Below are 20,903 nucleotides of genomic sequence, written 5' to 3' on the forward strand. Positions count from 1 at the left end.
TCCTATCAGTTTGGTAAAGCGTGAGTTAATTCCAAATAATGTAAATGTAATAAAACCGTTAGATAAAAATTGTATTTTTTCTGGTATTAATGGTACTAAATTAGATTTGTTAGGAATGTTTGAAACCGATATTTCTGTTAATGATAATACATTTTCTATGTGTTTTTACGTCGTACCCGAAAATACTATGACTATGAGTGCAATTTTAGGTAGGGATTTTGTCACCAAACCCGGTGTTAATTTGTCGTTTAAAAACGGTATTGTCCATTTCGATTGTTACAAAAGTGAATTGAATACAACTAATAATTTTAATCAAATTTTGTATGTAAGCAATGAACATGAATTTTATAACGTGAAAGAAATGTTGAACGTAAATCCCGAGTTAAATATGAATGTAAAAGAGCCATTGTTTGAGTTATATCAAAAAGAGTATGATAATAAAATTAAAGAGGAAAGTACGCAGGATATAAATTCGAATTTAGAAATGAAAATCGTATTGAAACATGATCAACCTATTGCGTATAGACCGAGACGTATTTCGTATGACGACAAAGAAAAATCACGTAATATTTTGGGTGAATTATTAAGAGAGGATATAATTAGAGAGGGTAGAAGTTCTTACAGCAGTCTAATAGTACTTATTAAAAAGAAAAATGGAAACACCAGGTTATGTATAGATTATCGCAAATTAAATAAAATAACAGTTAAAGACAATTTTCCCGCGCCACTGATCGACGATCAAATTGATAGTTTAAAAAATAAAAATATTATTCAATTTTTAAAGAATGGAAAAAAATATTTGTGTCATGGAAAGGAAAAAATCGCCTCAGTTTCTTATCATTTGAGAACCATAGACATATAAAACAACTAGTTGGTTCTCAAATGATAAGAAACTGAGGCGATTTTTTTCCATTCTATGACACAAATATTTTTTCTATTCTTTAAAAATTTAAATTTAACCGAGGTGATTTGAAATGAATGAACACGAATGAATTGGATAACATTTTATTTACAATTTATTTATAACATTACGAATTTAAAATTAATTTTAACAACATTTTTAAATATAGTTGTAGTTTATTCATGCCTAAAATGTATAAGTTTTGTAAATTTTGAACGCATTGTGATTTTATCATTCACTTTCCTGACCTCGTGAAAAAATCGTACTTTGTAGTAAGTTTTACAAATGGTAGTAACAAGTTCATCACGATGTGTATCAAAATGAATTGTTTGGTCAAACAACAAATTTGATATATTGTTGTCACATTGCATGTTTTCAAAAATTGAAAATTTGTTTTAACTTCGATGACTAAAAAGTTCGTACATTTTTTTTATTCATAAAATCATTTATATATTCTTTGAAATTTTTTTCTGTTTTTATGCATATAGTCTGTACGTCAATACTAGCTTTCCTAAGTCCTCCACAATCTTTTTGTAGCGCTAATGCACTAGTATGTGTGGTTGCATTTAGAAAACTTAAATAAATATTGCAGTTAATTCTTGTTTCTACTTTTTCCACCACAAATCCAGCAATGTAAATAGAATAAGTCACAGATTCACAAACAATATAATCGGTACTTAAATAGACAGTAAATTATAAAAACCATAATGGCCAACGGGCAACGGCAGTCGGAAAATGGATAATGTAAATAATTGATAACATAAACATTGATAATTCGCCTCAGTTGGCCAACATTCCGGGGACCTCGCCTCACATGATATTAGTATGGGCGGGCTCAGAACAGTTCTTCCAAAATATAATATTCCTGATAATATCTTGGAAGAACATTGTTGCCAACATAATTTGGTAATGTCCATAGGCTGTTAATATTTTTAATGGTGTTGCCAACATGTTTTAAAAATGTTTTATATTATTATAAAAAATTAAAATTAATTAAAAAATATTAATTGTTTGTCAAATAAATTGTAAATAAATGTTAATAATACTAATAATAGTGTAAAAATAGTGTAAAAATTGAATAATTATTTATAGGATGGAGGCTATGGTGATGGAGGTGGACCGATTTGGCGTCTAAGGTAATCTGCATTGGCTCGACCCATGCTTCTGAGACATTTTAATATGTCATTGTCTTCATTAAGCTGCTCAATTGATCTTCTTATTAGTGCTGTGTTTACAGCACGTTCCCCTCTAGAAGTTTGATCCCGGATCTAAACAAGAAATATAATCAATATGATTGATTATAAATTATAATGTTATTTAGTTTTATTCTAATGGTATTGTCTTTAAGGCTTACTATAAGATTTCTTTTTGCTTGAAACATCTCCACATAATACTGGTTTTCCAAAATTTTCAGTTTCTCTATAATAAAGTGTACACATTAAATTTTTTTATGAAATTAAAAATAAATTATTTTTTTATAGATTATTACGTATAAAGTCCCAAATGTTAGGATGCATCCCAAAAAACCTGAGAAGTTGATTGTGGAAAGATTCCAAATAATTATGTGTCCTTATTTCGCTGGCAAATACAGTAATTAATTCAGGTCCAACTTGAACCAACCAAAAGTTTTGAACGTATCTGTTAATTAAAACATGTTAATTATCAAGGCTGGGCATTAACGAGTTAAAAAGTTAAAGTTAAGTTAAGAAGTTAAGTTACTTTTAACTAAGTTATTTAACGAGTTACTTTTATTTTCAAAAGTAACTTCCAGCTTAACGAGTTTCTTTTTTTTTTAAACAACTTCTAACTTAACGAGTTAATTTATTAATTTGTCCTAATATAAATTTCATATATTTAAAATTATATTTTGATTTTTATAACTTATTGATATTATATATATAAAAATAATAATTGTGGGAATAACCAAATACTTTACGATATGAATGTGAGTGTTTTACATTATTTCTATATTTGAAATTTCAATAGATATTAGAATAACGTGTATAAGTACAACTATCTACCTATATAAAATTTGGGAAACGATTTACGAGTAATAATAATAGTATTAGATAATAATATTTTATTTTATTCTGCTTATTCGCAGAAAATATGTATATATTATTATAAAACAAAAATGTTATAGGACCATGGGTAATCATTATTTTGAGAAAAGAAAAACATATTATTTAATTTCCTTGTATATAGAGATAATATACTCTTACTAATTTAATGTTAGATTTTATAATTGATTGAAGTATGTTAGTAGTACTTACTAAATACCTACTGTAATTAATACAATTACATATGTTTATTGAAAATAGTTAGACTTCCATTATATTGTGTTATTTGTTAAGCTTTGATAAAAATGTATGATAATTTATTGTACATGAAAAAAAGAAAATTAACTTATTTTTTACTAAGTTAAGTTATTTTTTTTTCAAATTAACTTTTAACTTTTAACGAGTTAAATAAATAAGAAAACTAACTTTTAACTTTAAACTTAACTTACATTTTTCTGTATTAACTTAACTTAACGAGTTAAAATAATTAGTTAACTTGCCCAGCCTTGTTAATTATTATATTTTAACTTTTTTTTATTTCATATAGGTATGATAAGTTGCATGTTAAACTTAAGTGTTCAATAAATATAGTTATATATACCCAAATAAAAATGGATTTCAATATTTTGATGTGCATATTCTAAAATTGCCCTAAAACCATCATCTATACAAAAATTTGGGCAACTCTCATTTCCTCTGTTAGCTGGTAAATGAGGCAATGCTAAAACCTAAATAACAATCATAATATATTTCATATTCAATTTCAGTTGCGTTTTGCACACCGAACAAGCAACACGTATGTTTCGCTTTCGCAGTTCGCGAGATAGTGCTGAGTGCTGACTAAGTTATTACAATTTTTTTTTGTTAATGTTTACAATGCAAACCACGGCCTGTCGGACGGATGGTAAGTTTTTATAAACAAATATTTTTTTTAAGTGGGTCACACTAAAACTGACCGAATTGCAAAATGTATGCAAATATGGAGGTCGATTCAAATCTGCCGCATAATATAACAGTTGATGCTAGTATTTGGGCACAAATACAAAACGACAATGTGACCTTGAAACAAATGGTAACGGAATTGCGATTAAACAATGAGAAATTACAACTTCAGACTTCTGAAATGAACGCTGGGAGCTCCAAAGAAATTTTGAGCTCGCCAAAAAAAAATAATCAAAGTGACGAAAGAAGTAGCGAAAACTTCTGTAAAAATCCATAAACCACCTCCAATAACAGTATGTGGTGAAAAACGATTTAAAAAAATTAATGATTAATTTAAAACTCGAAGAAGCTGAAGGACACGAGCAACAAATGAAAACTTTGGCTAATGGTGAAATTAAGATACTAACAGGCGACGAACACCAGTTTCGACGAACTATAAAAGTATTAGAAGAGCAAAAAGTTGAGTATCATAGATACCAACTTAAAACTGAAAAAAAGTTTCTGGTGGTAATTCGTGAATTACATCCTGAAACTGATCTCTGTGATATTAAAAACGAATTATCCGAGCTAGGACATTTTGTACATACTGTCACGAACATTCAAATAAAAAAAAAAGTCGACCCTAACAACAAGTTTAGTGATCGAACTATTGTAAGACTTCCATTATTCTTCGTGGATTTGGAACCACAAGCAAACAACAAAGATATTTATGATATTAAAAACTTGTGTTATCATATAATAAAAGTAGAGCCCCCAAGGAAAAAAAAAGAAGTTCCACAATGCAAAAATTGTCAACTATTTGGTCACACTCAAAACTACTGTTTCAAAACACCAAAATGTGTAAAATGTAGTGAAGGACATACTTCACTAAATTGCCCTAAGTCTAAGAAATCAAAGGCGAAATGCGCAAACTGTGGTGAAGCACATACTGCAAATTGGAAAGGATGCATCACTTATAAAAATAAAATAGAATAAGCTCACCCTAAAAAAACTACAGCAGTACAAAGAATACAACAGAAACCTGTGAAACCAGTCACTCAAGAAGTTTCTTTTGCACAGATGGCTAGTTCTTCAAACAAAAATCAAAAGGGTCCACTGATTCAAACCCATACACAACAAAACTAAAATGTACCGTCGCTATCTGACGTTATGTCAGCATTAACAAAATTAAATGAGAGATTGGACAGGCTTGAAAATAGCCAGCCGAAAACCAAAGCGCAAAAGAAAAAGAAATGAGTAGAACGCTTCGAATCATAACATGGAACGCTAATGGGCTTGTACAACGAAAACAAGAACTTGAACATCTTATGAATTACGAAAAAATTGACATAGCTTTAATTTTAGAAACCCACTTCACAACGTGGACCACTCTAAAATTACATGGCTATCGAATATATACAACAGAACATCCGAGCAATCGCGCTCATGGAGGAACTGCAGTAATAATAAAAGAAACAATTAAACATTATGAACTTGATAAACATCCTCAAGAATATTTACAAGCAACTAGTGTCCATATCAATGCAGGGGCGTAATTAAGGGGGGGATGAGGGGATATATCCCCCCCAGAGCCTATATAATGTGTATATTTATATATTAATTTGAAGCTTGTGGAATTATATGTCTTATCCGTTTATCGTGCTGTCATCACGGCGAAATATATTTAATATAATTAATATCAAGAAATCTATAAATAGGTATGCGCATGGAAAATACTGATAATTAGAAGAAACGACTGGCGACTGCAGCTAATCACAGACATCTATTATAGAACTATTATAGAAGTCTGTGCAGCTAATACGCCGAAACAGTTATCATTTTAATATTTTATGTAGTTATTTTTGTTGGGGTGGAACGTGGAACGTTTCAACGTTGACGTTGTGTCGGTTGTTGTGATATAAAATATCATTTGTATTTTGTACATTTGTACACGCACATAATGTATTAGCGCTCGACAGTTTTTAGGTATTTATAAGATGATATTATTACTCTTTCTATAACAACTGTAAATTCTAACTCGTAACACTATGGAAAATAAAAGAAAAAATACAATTCTATCTTTTTTTTTAAAAAAAAACAAAACCTAACGAAGAAAAAAATACAGATAATACTGAGGTAAGAATGATACAATTCGATTATATTAAATACTTAGGACATAAATACTTAGATATATTATGTATATTTACATAATATACCTAAGTATTTAAATGTCTTAATAGGTATAGACTATAGGTACCTAATGTATATAAATTTTATAGGAAATTAAGAAGGATAACCATTTATCTAAAGACACTGAAACTACAACTACTGAATATGAAATCGAAAAAGACTACAATTTAAATCAAACACATTCAAATGAGGTAAGAACTATAGGAGTTCTAAATATTATTAAATATAATTCTTGTATTTTAAATATTAAATGTACTTATATACTAAATGTATTTTTTATTTACTAATGTACTAAATGTACATAAAAAATACATGAATATTATATTATATTATATTATTCATTAAATTAAATTAAGGCTTGTGACGTCCAACGCAAACACCCGATCCATTATCATATTATTATATAAGTATCGCAGGTACATTGAGCGCGGTGTACGACAAGACAACTTATCCCGCGTGCCCCAGTCTCCGCCGATCCAACACCGCACCACCTGTGCGGCGGTCGCACGCACGCTCCCTCCTTGTACCCATGATCTAGGTCCGAACTACAAAGGTTAGTTCACACAGGCGATCACCATACCTTGTCACCCACAGTATCAGCCACTCTAATTAAACGATTATCAAACCTATGCTCAATTGACCCCCTCTGTCGCCGTTCGCCTGTTCGTGCCAACCAACATAGCTTGGTATCGGCCGACAGAGCAACGAGACGACACTCCATTTTTTTCCGGCTCGGCGGCAACATGAGCGACGAGTAGATCCCGCTTTCGCTGGTGCGCCGAAGGGCGGCACATGAGCAGACCGAAGTATTGGTAATATTTTACTTTTCTGTTTATTATTTATATTATGATTTCACCGTGGCTGGTACTAGGTATTTATATGACAATGTGTATTATATTGGTTTTATGTTCTATCAACCACCGGTAACCGCTATGTCGGAACCGGCTGGCCTTTAATATCTACAATTATTATTATTATTGATTGTCATATTTTATTGTGTGTCAATCATTAGTATTATTGTATTCATTTCTTTCTGACCGAGTTTTATGCCATGGGCTTTCTCGGCGGCCAACTTGTAAATTTAAAAACAAAATTAAATTCTATAGTTTTTCCTTAAATTGAGATTCGTATTTTATTGCCGGTCACCCATGTTCCTGGTCCAAGCACATGACGTTATATTTTTTAAAATTACAAAAGGCTCTCGAGCCTCGGTCCGTGGTTGGCGATCGTGAGAAATGTTTAAGGCGGCCACATGACTCTCGGTGCGTGAGGAATATGCCCGAGCAGTCACAGGCTGTTGACTTTTAAAGATTTTTATATTTTTTTTTCATAAATTAAAGATTGAAGACATAAACATGCATTCCCACAATAATGATATTAGTTCCTTTGTGAATAAAAATTTGTCTGATGCTGATAAACATCTGGTAAGCTTAGTTCTAATATTTTATAAATTGATAATATAATTTTATTTCACCTTGTAAAGATGTAAGAATAGGTATATTACTTGTATTATTACTATATTTAATTTTCAATATCATATTCCTTCTTACCACTAATATAATAATTAAATAATTTACATCTTTACTACAGGTTTGATATTAGTTTTAATAATATTATAATTTTAAAACAAAATTGGTTACACCTATTTTTTAGTTGTACTATGACTATCTAGGTATATATAATATATTTATATATCTAATGATTTTTTTAGGTGATTACAAATTTGTGGGTACCACCTTCCAACTATATATTTCCATTAACTACAAAAAATATGAAACGTAGGCTACGTTTCCAATACAAATGGCTTAATGAATTCCAATGGTTAGCATATTCTGAAGGAAAACATGGTGCGTTTTGCAAATATTGTGTTCTGTTTGCTAAAGTTGGGGGAAAAAATGGTCAGCCTTTGGGATATTTTGTTAAAACAGCATTTGATACATGGAAAAAAGCTAAACAAGTAATTTATTACTCTTACTTACCTATTGTTAATTATTATAAGTAATAAGTATAATAAATAATAATTTACTTTTATCTTTCAAAGTACGAGTACTTATTGATAGGTATCTACTAATGTCTAATTGAATGATTATTTTAGGAATTTCGTGAACATTCAGAAACTATATATCACGTATCATCCACTTTAGATGCTGATCATTTTTTAAAAGTGTTTAAAAAAACCGAACCATCAATAATTAATCAATTTGATACTAATAGGTATGTTGTAAGAACTAAGAAATTATTTGTTTTATACTTTTATATTAATTAAAATGATTTGAATCAGATTAAAACAAATACAAGCTAATAGGAAACGTCTCATTCCTATAATTGAGTGTATTCTCTTATGTGGTCGCCAAGAACTTGCTCTAAGAGGTCATAGGGATTTTGGAAATATTTTCAGTTAGTATTTATTATTTAAATTATTATTATTATTATTATTAAATTTGTTTCATAAATATAAACAGTACACCTCGTAATTCAATATTATACTTTATTACAGCTCCAGAAATATCGAACCAAGACAATTTCAGGTCAATTTTATTATATCGATGTAAAGGCGACGAATATTTAACAAATCTATTAAAATCAGAGGGTCGTAATAAATATATAACTCCACAAATTCAAAATGAGATAATTTCAGCATGTGGCAATTTAATCTTACAAACAATTGTAAAAAAAGTTAACAATTCTCAGTGTTTCACTGTCTTAGCAGATGAAACTACTGACATATCTGTTACTGAACAACTTGCTCTTTGTGTAAGATTTGTTGATGAACAAAACAATGTAAATGAGTGCTTTCTTAAATTTATGGAAATACATAGTTTGACAGGAAAAAACTTGGCTGATTCGATTTTAAATGGTAAATTTTACTTAAGATTAAATCTATTTATGTTTGTTGATTAATATTGAGTTTATTATTTGTTTATGTTTTTATAGGTCTAATGAGTTGTGGAATTGATTGTGAATTTTTATATGGGCAGGGATATGATGGGGCAAGTAATATGTCGGGCCAATTTCAAGGTGTGCAAGCTCATATTAGAGTCAAATACCCTAAAGCTATTTACGTGCATTGCGCAGCTCATTCGCTAAATTTAGCCGTATCTACTGCAAGCAATATAAAACCAATAAGAAATTGTTTAGGTATTATTGAAAAATTATACAACTTTTTCAATACTCCTAAACGAAATCATGTGTTGTTATCTACTATCGAAAATAGTGACGTTGATCAAAAAATAAAAACATTAAAAAGGCTATGCGCAACTCGATGGGTGCAAAAGATACGATGCTGTTCATGATTTTATTGAACTTTTTAAGTTTGTAGTAGAGGCTTTAGAATGTATATCAGATTGGAAGGATTCGTCTGCTATAGATGCATCATTACTTCTAAAATCAATGGACTCTGAATTCCTAATTTCAATTAATATTGTTCAGGTAAAAACAATATTTTTAATTTAAAGCAAGTATCTTAAGTCTATTGAAAATACCCCATGTATTTTTCAGCTAATGTTTTCATTTGGTTTACCGTTATGTAAACAATTACAAAAAACCAAAATTGACCTAAAAGAAGCCATTGATCTGGCGCAAGATACTGTCAATGAGCTTAAAAAAAATAGAGACAATTGTGAATATGAATTTGAAAATATATTTTCAAAAGCAAAGGTAAAACATAGAAAGTTTGTTGTTTATAATGTCTAACTAATAATATTTATTATTTACAGGAAATAGCTGATGAAGTAGATATTGTATTAAAAATTAAAAGAATATCAAAAACACAAACTAACCGAGCTAATCCAAATGATAATACTTCCAATCCAATTTCAAATTTTCAAGATTACTATAGAATAACTGTCTTTATCCCATATATTGATTATTTCACAAGTCAATTGACAGAAAGGTTTTTGTCACATTCTAAAGTGTTCAATGGTACGGTATTATAATTTATAATAAAATATTATCTAATAAGTACATTTGGATATGTTTACATTTTTTTTTGTTTAATTTTGTTCTGATAGGTTTTGAATGTTTGTTTTCAAATAATGTTGATCTAACCGAAAATGACAAAGCATATTTTAAAGAGTTAGTAGAATTTTATTCACCACAAATCGATAAAAATAATGCAATAGCTGAATTGAGGCTTTGGCGGGCTAAGCTCCAAAGAAGTGGGATTATTCCTAAAACAGGAATTGATGTTCTTAGTGAATGCAATTCAGAAATATATCCAAATATTAATCTATTATTAAAAATATTATGCACATTACCAATTTCCACTACAACTCCCGAACGTATGTTTTCAGCTCTCAAACGAGTTAAAACATATCTCCGTAACACAATGTCTGAAGTAAGTTCATGTTCATCATTATGATTAATTATTATTGAAGTATCTAGTTTTATTTTATTTAAAAATTATTAATTTTAGGATATGCTTAATTATTTTTGTTTTCAACTTATTAACTTATTCAGTTAAATTTTTTATCGTTTTAACTTAACTTTTTTAAGTTAATTATCATTATGGTGCAGTTAAGTTAATTTTAATTTTTTTTTGTATATCACGTGGAACCAACAGAAAACTTATTCTTTCGATTTTGGTAATTTATTTTTCTGATGTTATAATATCATCAATTCATAATAATCAGATTATATTTTAATCTTCACTAGTAAATAGTATTAATATTATAATATTGATAATTAACGATTGTTTGGACTGGCGATTTCACGAGTTTTATTTAATGATCTACTCAGTATTGAATAATACGATTTTTGTTTCGTCTTTCCAAGTATAGATCTAAAAACAGGTTTAAAAATAAATAGCATAATGTTTATGAAGATATCAATAATACATACTTTATACTGATTACTGCTTAAGTGCTAAAGCGGTAAATTGTAAATACTAAATACAACAATATTATTCCAATGGACAAAACAAAAAGTCGTCCGAGAATCGAGATATTTATATTTATATTGTATTATTATTTATTGTCGTATTCGTTACAAATAAAAGTATGACATAATAAGAGAGTAGAAAATAATATTACCAAAATAAATATCGAAACAATTCTTGGTAGGACGTACATAGGTATTATCATTATTCATTGATTTTATAATAGACTATTATTATGGTACCAACTGGCAACTAGTAAATATAATATATTTAAAAATAGCCTATACGGGCAGAATATACAATATTGTTAATTGTCAATTGATAAGAAATATAAATAATATTGAAAAATTGATATTGTCATTTGTCATTATACTATAATTTCCATTTGTCTATTCTCGGCGATTCTCACCGGAGTACAGCTTATTCAATGTCTCACTCTCAAGTATAGTCAATTACTCAGCAGTGACAGTAGTTAGTAGTCACTAGACAGTCGTCAGTCATTTGTAAAATTTACTGTTCTGTGTTCAACTGAAGTTAAATAATCAATCTTAAATCAAATATAACGTATTATTTATATTTTGAAATAATAAATATATTATTAATTGACAATTGACAATAGTTATTACATTAAAATTGTGTATAATAATAAATTATACTCATTAACTATCAACTGCCAACTATTAACTATGTCAGTCAATAATTATGTTCAAATTGAAAAATGGTCATGTATTAATTCTTTTTTTCAACAACTTTTCGATGTTAAAACTAAATGTGAAACGGGACTTTCATTTAAATGTTTGTTATGTTTACCTAAACAGAAAATTGTATCTGCATCTCAATCATCCAATGCAAACCTCAGAACTCATATTAAGGTAGGTAATTACCAGGGTTCGGGACTTATAGCACTTAAAAGCACTATAATAAGCGCTAAAATATGCACTTAAAAACCCTAGAATATGCACAAAAAATTAAAAAATATGCATTTAATATATTTATTATTTTATTAATACCTAATTATTAATAACAATTAGTGTCACATAAAAAATCAAAAAAAAAATCAACTGATTGTTTCTTGAATTTCCGAGTTTTTTGAATTTTATTCGTAAACTATATAATGTTGGGAAAAATTTAAAATTAAATTCAATAAATAAATAATTTTATATTTATGTGCCTTACCTTCATTGTTACATTGAATAATTAAATGTTTCCGCATTTTGCATTGCGATACGGGCAATACGGGCCATCATATTTTCTAAGCACGAAAATTATAAAGAGTTGTGAGTTGTATATAGTAAATAGGTACATAGATTGCATTACTATTTATTTTTTTTAGATCGGTTGAAATTTTGGATAATTTTCCAAAATATGCAAAATAAGCACAATAACGTAAAAATAAGTACTTTCCTGCAAAATGTATGAAATATGCAAAAATATGTACATTCAAATTTTAGATTTGGTATCACGACATTGAGAAATGAATTTATTTCGTACTCTGCTACATTTTACAATAAATAAAAAAAGTATGCAAATGCTATAAGTCCCGAACCCTGGTAATTACGTATGATTATTATTATTATTTTTACATTTAATTCTAAGGGTAAGTCTACACTATACAGACCCCCGTTTAAAATAGAAAAGTATTAATAAGTCAATGAATATAATTATTTCATATTTTAGTATGTTATTATTATTTTTTAGCTTGTGCATTCTCATCGTTTAAATGATTTAAATAAAGCATTTAAGAAAAGAAATTGTGATGACATAAGTACTTCAAAACATTCCAAGCAATTGAAACTCAGTGAAGTTGGACACAATTCTATTAAAAAATTAACCCAAACTGAGTATTAGCTTATAATAAATAAAGCTGTGGTAGAAATAAAGAATGTAGGAGAATAACGTGACAATCTCATTGGGATGTAAGTGATTGATATGTTTTTTGAGTTAATGTTCTCATGTAGGAAGGAATATTTGACATCCAGGTGTTTCATCCTTTGGTGTTGTCTTGGTCTACAGACTGTTTCTATGCATGACTGGTTATCTTCATAAATTTCAATTGGACAGTGTTTTTCGCCAAGTTCTATCATTAATCCTTGTAACCATATGGCTTCGGTTACTGCACTGGCCATTGATATTAGTTCGGCTTCTGTTGATGACAAGGAGACAGTGGGTTGTTTTTGAGTTTTCCATGCTACAAGACATTCATACATTTTGAAACAGTAACCTGTTATTGACTTGCGGTCGGCGCCGTTTGCCCAGTCAGCGTCGGTGTATCCTATTATTGGTTCTTCACTGTTGTGGAAAAGTAAGGACAAATTTATAGTACCTTTAATGTACCTCAAAACTCTCTTTAGGTAGTTCCTGTGGGTGTCAGTAGGATTTTCTTGGAAACGACTTAGATAGTTGACTGCATAACAGAGATCAGGTCGTGATACCGTCGCTACATAACTGAGACATCCTATGAGTTCACGATATGGATGCGTTGTCTTTTTCTCTTTGACGTCCTCGAGTCTTAGACGAGGTTCCATAGGTGTTTTAGAGGGCTTACAATTTTCCATACCAAATCTCTGAAGTGCACTGTTGAGATAAGTCGTTTGATTGATGCTTATTGTCTTCCTGTTAAAGTCCCTCTTGAGGTTGAGACCCAGAAAGTGCTCAAATTGGCCAAAGTCTTCCATGTCAAACGTCATTTGTAGCTTTTTCTTGATGCATTCGATGGAGGCTATGTCAGCGCCTATGATTAATATATCATCAACATATATAGCAATGAACAGACTATCATTGGAATTCTTGTATACGCAATTGTCGGATTTAAGGTGGTTGAAACCATTTTTCACCAGCATTTGGTCACAGCTGTGATTCCATACACGAGCTGCCTGTTTTAGTCCGTAGATTGATTTGTGTAATTTGCATACCAAATTTGTGTTTGTTCCGTAACCCTCAGGTTGACACATGTACACCTCTTCATCAAGGACTCCGTTAAGGAAGACTGTGTGCACGTCCATTTGATGTATGTGCATTTTTCTGTTATTTGCTATGGCTAGGGGTGAACGAATGGTAGTGATGTTCGTCACTGGTGAGTAGGTTTCATGGTAATCAACTCCATGTGTTTGTGCATATCCTTTTGCTACCAGTCTTGCTTTGTAACGGTGTATTTTTCCGTTTGCATCCTTTTTGATTTTGAATGTCCATTTGCATCCTATTGCTTTCTTTCCCTCTGGCAGTTGGACAAATGACCATGTATGGTTTTTGTTTAAAGAGTTTATCTCATCCTTCATTGCCTGTTCCCATTCTGCAGATTCATTCCCGTTAATCGCTTCTTCGTATGAGGATGGTTCGCCTGTGTTTTCTATTATTGAGGCGTGCGCTGTGTAGTAGTCTTTGGTCCATACAGGTGGTCGTGTTTCCCTCTTTGGACGTGTAGACGGTTCAATGAATGTTTTATTCAAATCAGTGACAGAGTCATAGTGGTTTTCATCGTTTTCTGCGCTGGTTACTGTGTCATGTTGGTCATCGACCGCTTGTTCGATTTTTCTTTCTTCAGGCATTTGGTCGCTTTCCATAAAAACTTGTGTAAGACCGTTCGCCTTGTTTGTCTCATCAAATTTAATATTCCTACCGTTGATGATTCTTTTGTTCTTAGAATCCCATAAACGGTATCCATGGTTGTTGTATCCTATCAGAGTAAACAGTTCAGATTTTTCATCAAATTTATTTCTGGTATGCTTATGTTTAAGTAAGTAAGCTTTGCATCCGAATACACGAAGGTTGCTTATATCTGGCTTAAAACCAAACCACAGTTCTGCTGGTGTAACATTGTTTAAAGCTGTTGTATACGACCTGTTCAATAGGTATGCAGCTGTCTGTATTGCTTCGTTACACATTTCTTTTGGGAGATTGCCTTCGATGAGTAGGGATCGACCTTTTTCACATAACCCTTTCAGTACTGATGGGTCTTTCAAGACCCATTCCCTATAATACGTCATAATTTTCCTCTAAAGTATGATAAGGGATAATAGTTTAAGTCATCATAGTATGGAAGGTTTGTATTATCAATAAAATGTATTTTGATAATAATAGATATTGTTTAAAACACATTATAATCAATTAAAAACCATTATAAATAATCCACAGTAAATTTCTTGGCTTAGTCATATTTGACAACATTTTATAGTTCACTGATAGATGGCATGTACTGAAAAAAAATACAGCCATTTTTTCACGTATTTAATGATTAAATATTTATATTGTTTGTTCAATTTGATCACTAGATTGTTCTGATATCGCCTAAAAATGTTTTGGGTCTTGAAAGACCCAGAAGTACTATATTGTTATACAATTATTATTATAAACAATAAATTATAAAACTAAATATAGATGTTTAAACCTGATTATATAACTAATCATTATCAGTATCATACGATTATGCGTTCGACGAATATTATTATTTGTACTGAACGTAACGTATAATATAAATAAATTGTTGTGAACTATTATGCGATTATTCTTTCGTCGAATATTATTATTTGTAATGAACGTATAATATAATTAATAAATTATTGTGAACATGTCAAATCTAAAAGATTTTGAAATTAGTGAACTACTTGATGGAAATAATTCCGATTGTCCATACTTTGATTCTGACGAAGATGACTATGAGTTAAGCAGTAATCGAAATGAAGGTAATGGATAAGTACTATAGGCATAATACTAAAATATATTTTTATAACATTCTTTCCTACTTTTATAGGACATTTTCCGATCGAAGAATTTGAAGATTTCATGGCTGATTTAGAAAAACAAAATGTTAATAATGATTTGGACTACGATTATTTGAATACAGATGACGCAGCAAATTTTCTGGACGAGTACAATGATTATATGCCAGCAATAATCAATACTGAATCATTGAATGATAATTTGGTAAATATTCAATTATCTTCTAAACATGAGATTAAATGGGAAAGATTGCCTTTTTCTAATAGTAATAAACCCATCTTAAATGAAATTTTACCTGACGTATCCGATTATTATGAGATTCAAGCTCCTTTGGTGTATTTTAATCGTTATTTCAATGACGCAGAAATTGAAAAAATGGCAGAAATGACCAACAGGTATGCAATTCAAAATGGATCATCATGGAATAAACCTACTGATATATCGGAAATCAAAACATTTATTGCTCTTCATATTCGTATGGGTTGCTTAAAATACCCTAGGGTACGAATGTACTGGGACACTACTTTAGGTTTATCTAATTTTAGCCAATATATGACAGTTAATCGATTTTTCTCGCTAAGAACAAATTTTCATGTTGTTGATAATTTAACATTGTCAAATGACAATAACGATTGATTTAAAAAAGTTAGACCCATGTATGACTGTGTTAGAAAGAGATGTAAGCAATTAATTGTCGAGCGTAATATTTCAATCGACGAACAAATTGTTCCATTCACAGGAAAATTAAATATAAAACAGTTCTGCAAAGGAAAGCCAAACCCGTGGGGAGTAAAAGTATACGTTATGTGTGGATCAAGTGGAACTATTTATGATTTTTTACTTTATCAAGGATCCGCCACTAAATTTAATATTCCTCCTCAAATACAAAAACAAGTTGGGATGGGCGGAAGTGTCGTATTAACTCTGGCACAAGATTTGGAAAAAACAAACATTGTTTGTATTTTGATAATTTTTTTGCGGGATATAATTTATTTGAAATATTGCTTCATAAAAAAATTTACGCAGCATCTACAATTCGTGTAAATAGGTTTAGTAAGCCGCCCTTTTTGAGCGATAAGTGGATGACATCGAAAGGTCGAGGTACAACTGATGAAATACGAAATAAGGAAGATACTATATGCTTAGTAAAATGGTATGATAGCAAGCCAGTTTATATGTGTTCGAACTTTATTGCTTCCGGGGAAGTTGAAAAAGTTAAAAGATGGGATAAAAAAACTAAGCAATATTTAGATATAGAACAACCTGAAGTCATCAAAATGTATAATAAAAGCATGGGAGGGGTCGACAAAATCGATCAATTAATTGCGTATTATAGAATTTTTATAAAGTCAAAGAAATGGACTCTCCGTATGATGTTTCATGCCATTGATATGGCTTGCTACAATTCGTGGTTGGAATATTTGAAGGACTGTGATAAATTTAAAATTAAAAAAAAAGATAGAATGGATTTACTAAATTTTAAACTTCGACTTGCTGATAATTTAATTAACCTCGGCAATTCTGTAGTGACAAAAAGTAGAGGAAGACCAAGTAGCAGTACTCCGAAAAATTCACCACAGACAAAAAAGAAAAAAAAAAGAGCCATTACCACATGAAGAAACACGAAAAGATTTAATTGGGCACTTACCAATGTATAATAACAATAAATTACGTTGTAAAAAGAAGGTTGCGGCGCGAAAACTCATGTTTATTGTAAAAAATGCAACGTACATTTGTGTTTTGTAGTTCATAAAAAAAATTGTTTTACTGATTATCATTTATAATTAAAAATATAAGAATTCATAACTGTTAAATTTATTATTTATATTAATATAATGTGTTTAAAATAATTTAATATAATTATTAAATAAAAAAAGAAAAGTAAAATATCAAATTATTATTTGTATTAGTTGTGTATTCATTTAATAACAATTGAATACCAATGGGTCTTACAGGGACCAACTCCATAAATCCCTCCTCCATAGTCGGATCACCTTTAAATTCGGTAAGTACTTTCAATAGAGTGTATATAGAGAAAAAGAAGAAAAAAATGTTTTTTTTAACTTTTGCAAAATAAGTACTGAAAGGGATAAGGTTCTGTTCAGTCTTTCTGCGTGGCCGTTTTGTTGTGGGCAGTATGGTGATATGTATTGAATTTCTATTCCCTTCCCCTCACAGAACTCTTTAAGTGCCTTTGATGTATACTCACCACCATTGTCGCATCTGAGTTTGGACATTCTAGTACCAAAATAAGCTGTAGCAAGTGCTTCAAATATTTTCAGCTTATTGAAAGTATCAGATTTTTCCTTTATTGAGTAAACTATGGCAAAATGTGTAAAGTCGTCGATAAAAGACACATAGTAACGCTCACCTGACCAGCTAGTTGGTGTAATAGGTCCGCATACATCCGTATGTAACAACTGTAGTGGGTGTTTTGCCCTTGTGCGTGTGCCATTGAATGGGTTTGAGGATTGTTTTCCCTGTGTACACACTGAACATCCAGAAGTTGAGCAGTCTTTTCCTATGTTTAGACCGTCGACGATTTTTGACAATTTTTTCATGTAGTTGTCTGATAATAAGTGACCCAGTCGCCTATGCCATAAGGAAGTATTACCATTGCTGCACATGTTCGTTATTGTTGCCGAGAGGTCTGAATTAGGCCGTTTTTGGTCAATATTAAATACTAGCTCGTATAGATTGCCATTTCTGATTCCGGACGCTATTACATAACCTTTGTTTTTAATAGTGACTTTACCATTGTTCATACTTATCTCCATACCAGCCTTTTCAATTTTTCCTGCGGACAATAGGTTTCGTCTTAACTTAGGGACGAACAATACATCCTTGATGGTGAATTTGCAGATATTCGAGTTTGAATTGAATGAGCAGTCGATTTCGCCAATGTGTGTCGCGCACATATTCAGATTAGACTTTGATACTCCGATCAGAATGTTGTTCAGACGAGGTTTTCATCGTGATAACAAACTTTTATCATTGATAAGATGGTCAGTTGAACCAGAGTCTAGAAACCAGTTGATGGTCCGTTTTTTCCTCTTCCATGACTGTTGGATCGGGGTTTGTTCATTAGTTAGAAACGCGATATGGTCACCATCTTCGTTTTCGTATCCGTTGTCATCGGCCCAATTTGCTTGCTGTCTATTATAATTACCCTTTTTTTTGCTACGATTCTGGTCCGCCTTGTATTTTCTACATTGAAACTTCTTATGTCCAGGTTTCTTACAGTAGTAACACGTAAATGTGTTAGATTCAAAGGCGGCCGCATCTACGTTCATATTTTTGTTTGACGTAGTTGATTCAACTTTACACTCTCTTTTAGCTACTTCATCAAGTATTCGCCTCCTTACGAAGTCAACATTTATTTTGTCGTCTGATAATGTTTCGATGGCTGTTACCACGACATTATACGATTCTGGTAGCGTTAACAACAACAAACATGTCACCATCTCCTCCTCAAGTTTGCAATCCGCAACTTTTGTTTTCCTAACTAGGTCGTCAAAACGAATTAGAAAATTCTCCATGGTTTCCTCTTCTTCCATAAACTTTAGCGTGAGCATTTTCTTTAATAGGAATAATTTGTTTGACGTACCTCTGGGTTCAAACGTTGAGCATAGCCGCTCCCATATTGCTTTTGCTGTGGTTGCATCCTTGACGTATTCCAGATGTGAGTCCGCCACACATTGGACTAACAGAGCTATGGCCGTTGCGTCCTTTCCTATGAATGCCGCCTTGGCGGTGGTCTCCGACGGTGTCTCTTCCGTCAGGCAATGTGCCACGTTGTGTTTCCTTAGCAATATTTCGACCCTGAATTTCCAGTTGGAGAAATTTGTACCCGCGAACTGCGTGATACCGAACCGTTCTTCCGTGACTGGGCCCATAACCTATTAGCTTATAATAAATAAAGCTGTGGTAGAAATAAAGAATGTAGGAGAATAACATGACAACCTCATTGACATAGTGCAACTAACTAACTTTTATTTGAGTACCGGTTTAACAGAATAATGGTAGTAATGATAATAACTTAGATAACAATTGATAGGCAGTGTAGGATTGATATCTCAACACTGAGTTCAATAATGCAAATTTAAAACTTATTATAAACACAGTATCACCATTTTCCCTCATAGAACACCCAGCTTTCATTGATTATTGTAAAGTAACATCATCAAAAGTACCAGTATCTCGAAGAACACTAATGCAAGACGTAGAAATTCGATTGAATAGTTTAATTGAAGAATTAAAAATGGAGTTCAAAACAGTAGAATATGTTTGTTTAACAGCAGATTGTTGGACAGTTTTTCATAAGTAAGTTAAATATATAAAATACATTTTTAGACTTTAAATTCTTAAATAATTAATATTATATTTTAATGCTATTTAGTTAGCTTAGAGCTCTAGTTAATTAGCTTCATTGTAATAGGCAGTAGGTACTATACTACTATCCATAAATCATAATCTATTATCTATTAATCTATAATATAATAATATGACATATTATAAATGTGTGTACCTAGGTACAAGGCTACAAATGTCAAATTATAATAGTATAATAGATGTAAATATGTAATATTATGTAATATTATAATTTATAATATTATGTTTATGTATAGTTGTATAGACTAGATGTACCTACCTATGTATAAACATTTTTATACAAATACCTTCTTTATATTACTATTCACTATTCAGTATTCAGTCTATTTTTACTTCTTACATAGTTACAGGTATAAAAACCTAATTATTAATATTTTTATTTTTATTATTATGAACTTTAAATAATTAATTCATTGGTATAATAGTATAATAGAGGTATTCACTTTAACTATGTTTTTTTTTATTTATATGCTTAAATATATTATTAATTCAATAATTTCATTCAGTTTTGAGTAACAATATGATAATTGATATTGAACATTTACATGTGTCAAATATTAAATATATAAAATAAAACTATTATTTAATATTTATTAAATATGCTAAATGCTTATGTTTATTAAAATTTAAAGGGCTTATATTGGTGTAACTGTGCATTGGTTGGACAGCAATTTGGAGAGACACGGTAAAGCTTTAGCTTGTAAACGAATTCTTGGACAACATACGTATGATAACATAGCTGAAATTCTGGATAGAATAATAAATGAGTTTCATTTACAAAATAAAATAACCTTAATTGTGACAGATAATGCATCAAACTTTGTAAAAGCTTTCAGGTATGTCTTAA

At 30.5% G+C, this 20,903-nt stretch overlaps 1 pseudogene; it reads left to right on the top strand.

Moving 5' to 3' along the window:
- Nucleotides 1-4,227: 4,227 nt before the first annotated feature.
- Nucleotides 4,228-12,796, top strand: LOC149060031 (52 kDa repressor of the inhibitor of the protein kinase-like; annotated as a pseudogene).
- The last annotated feature ends 8,107 nt before the right edge of the window (nt 12,797-20,903 follow it).

Source organism: Diuraphis noxia, unplaced genomic scaffold (genome assembly GCF_037042655.1).
Source record: "Diuraphis noxia isolate RWA-SAM2 unplaced genomic scaffold, SU_Dnox_SAM2 contig0001, whole genome shotgun sequence".
NCBI classification, from domain to species: domain Eukaryota; kingdom Metazoa; phylum Arthropoda; class Insecta; order Hemiptera; family Aphididae; genus Diuraphis; species Diuraphis noxia.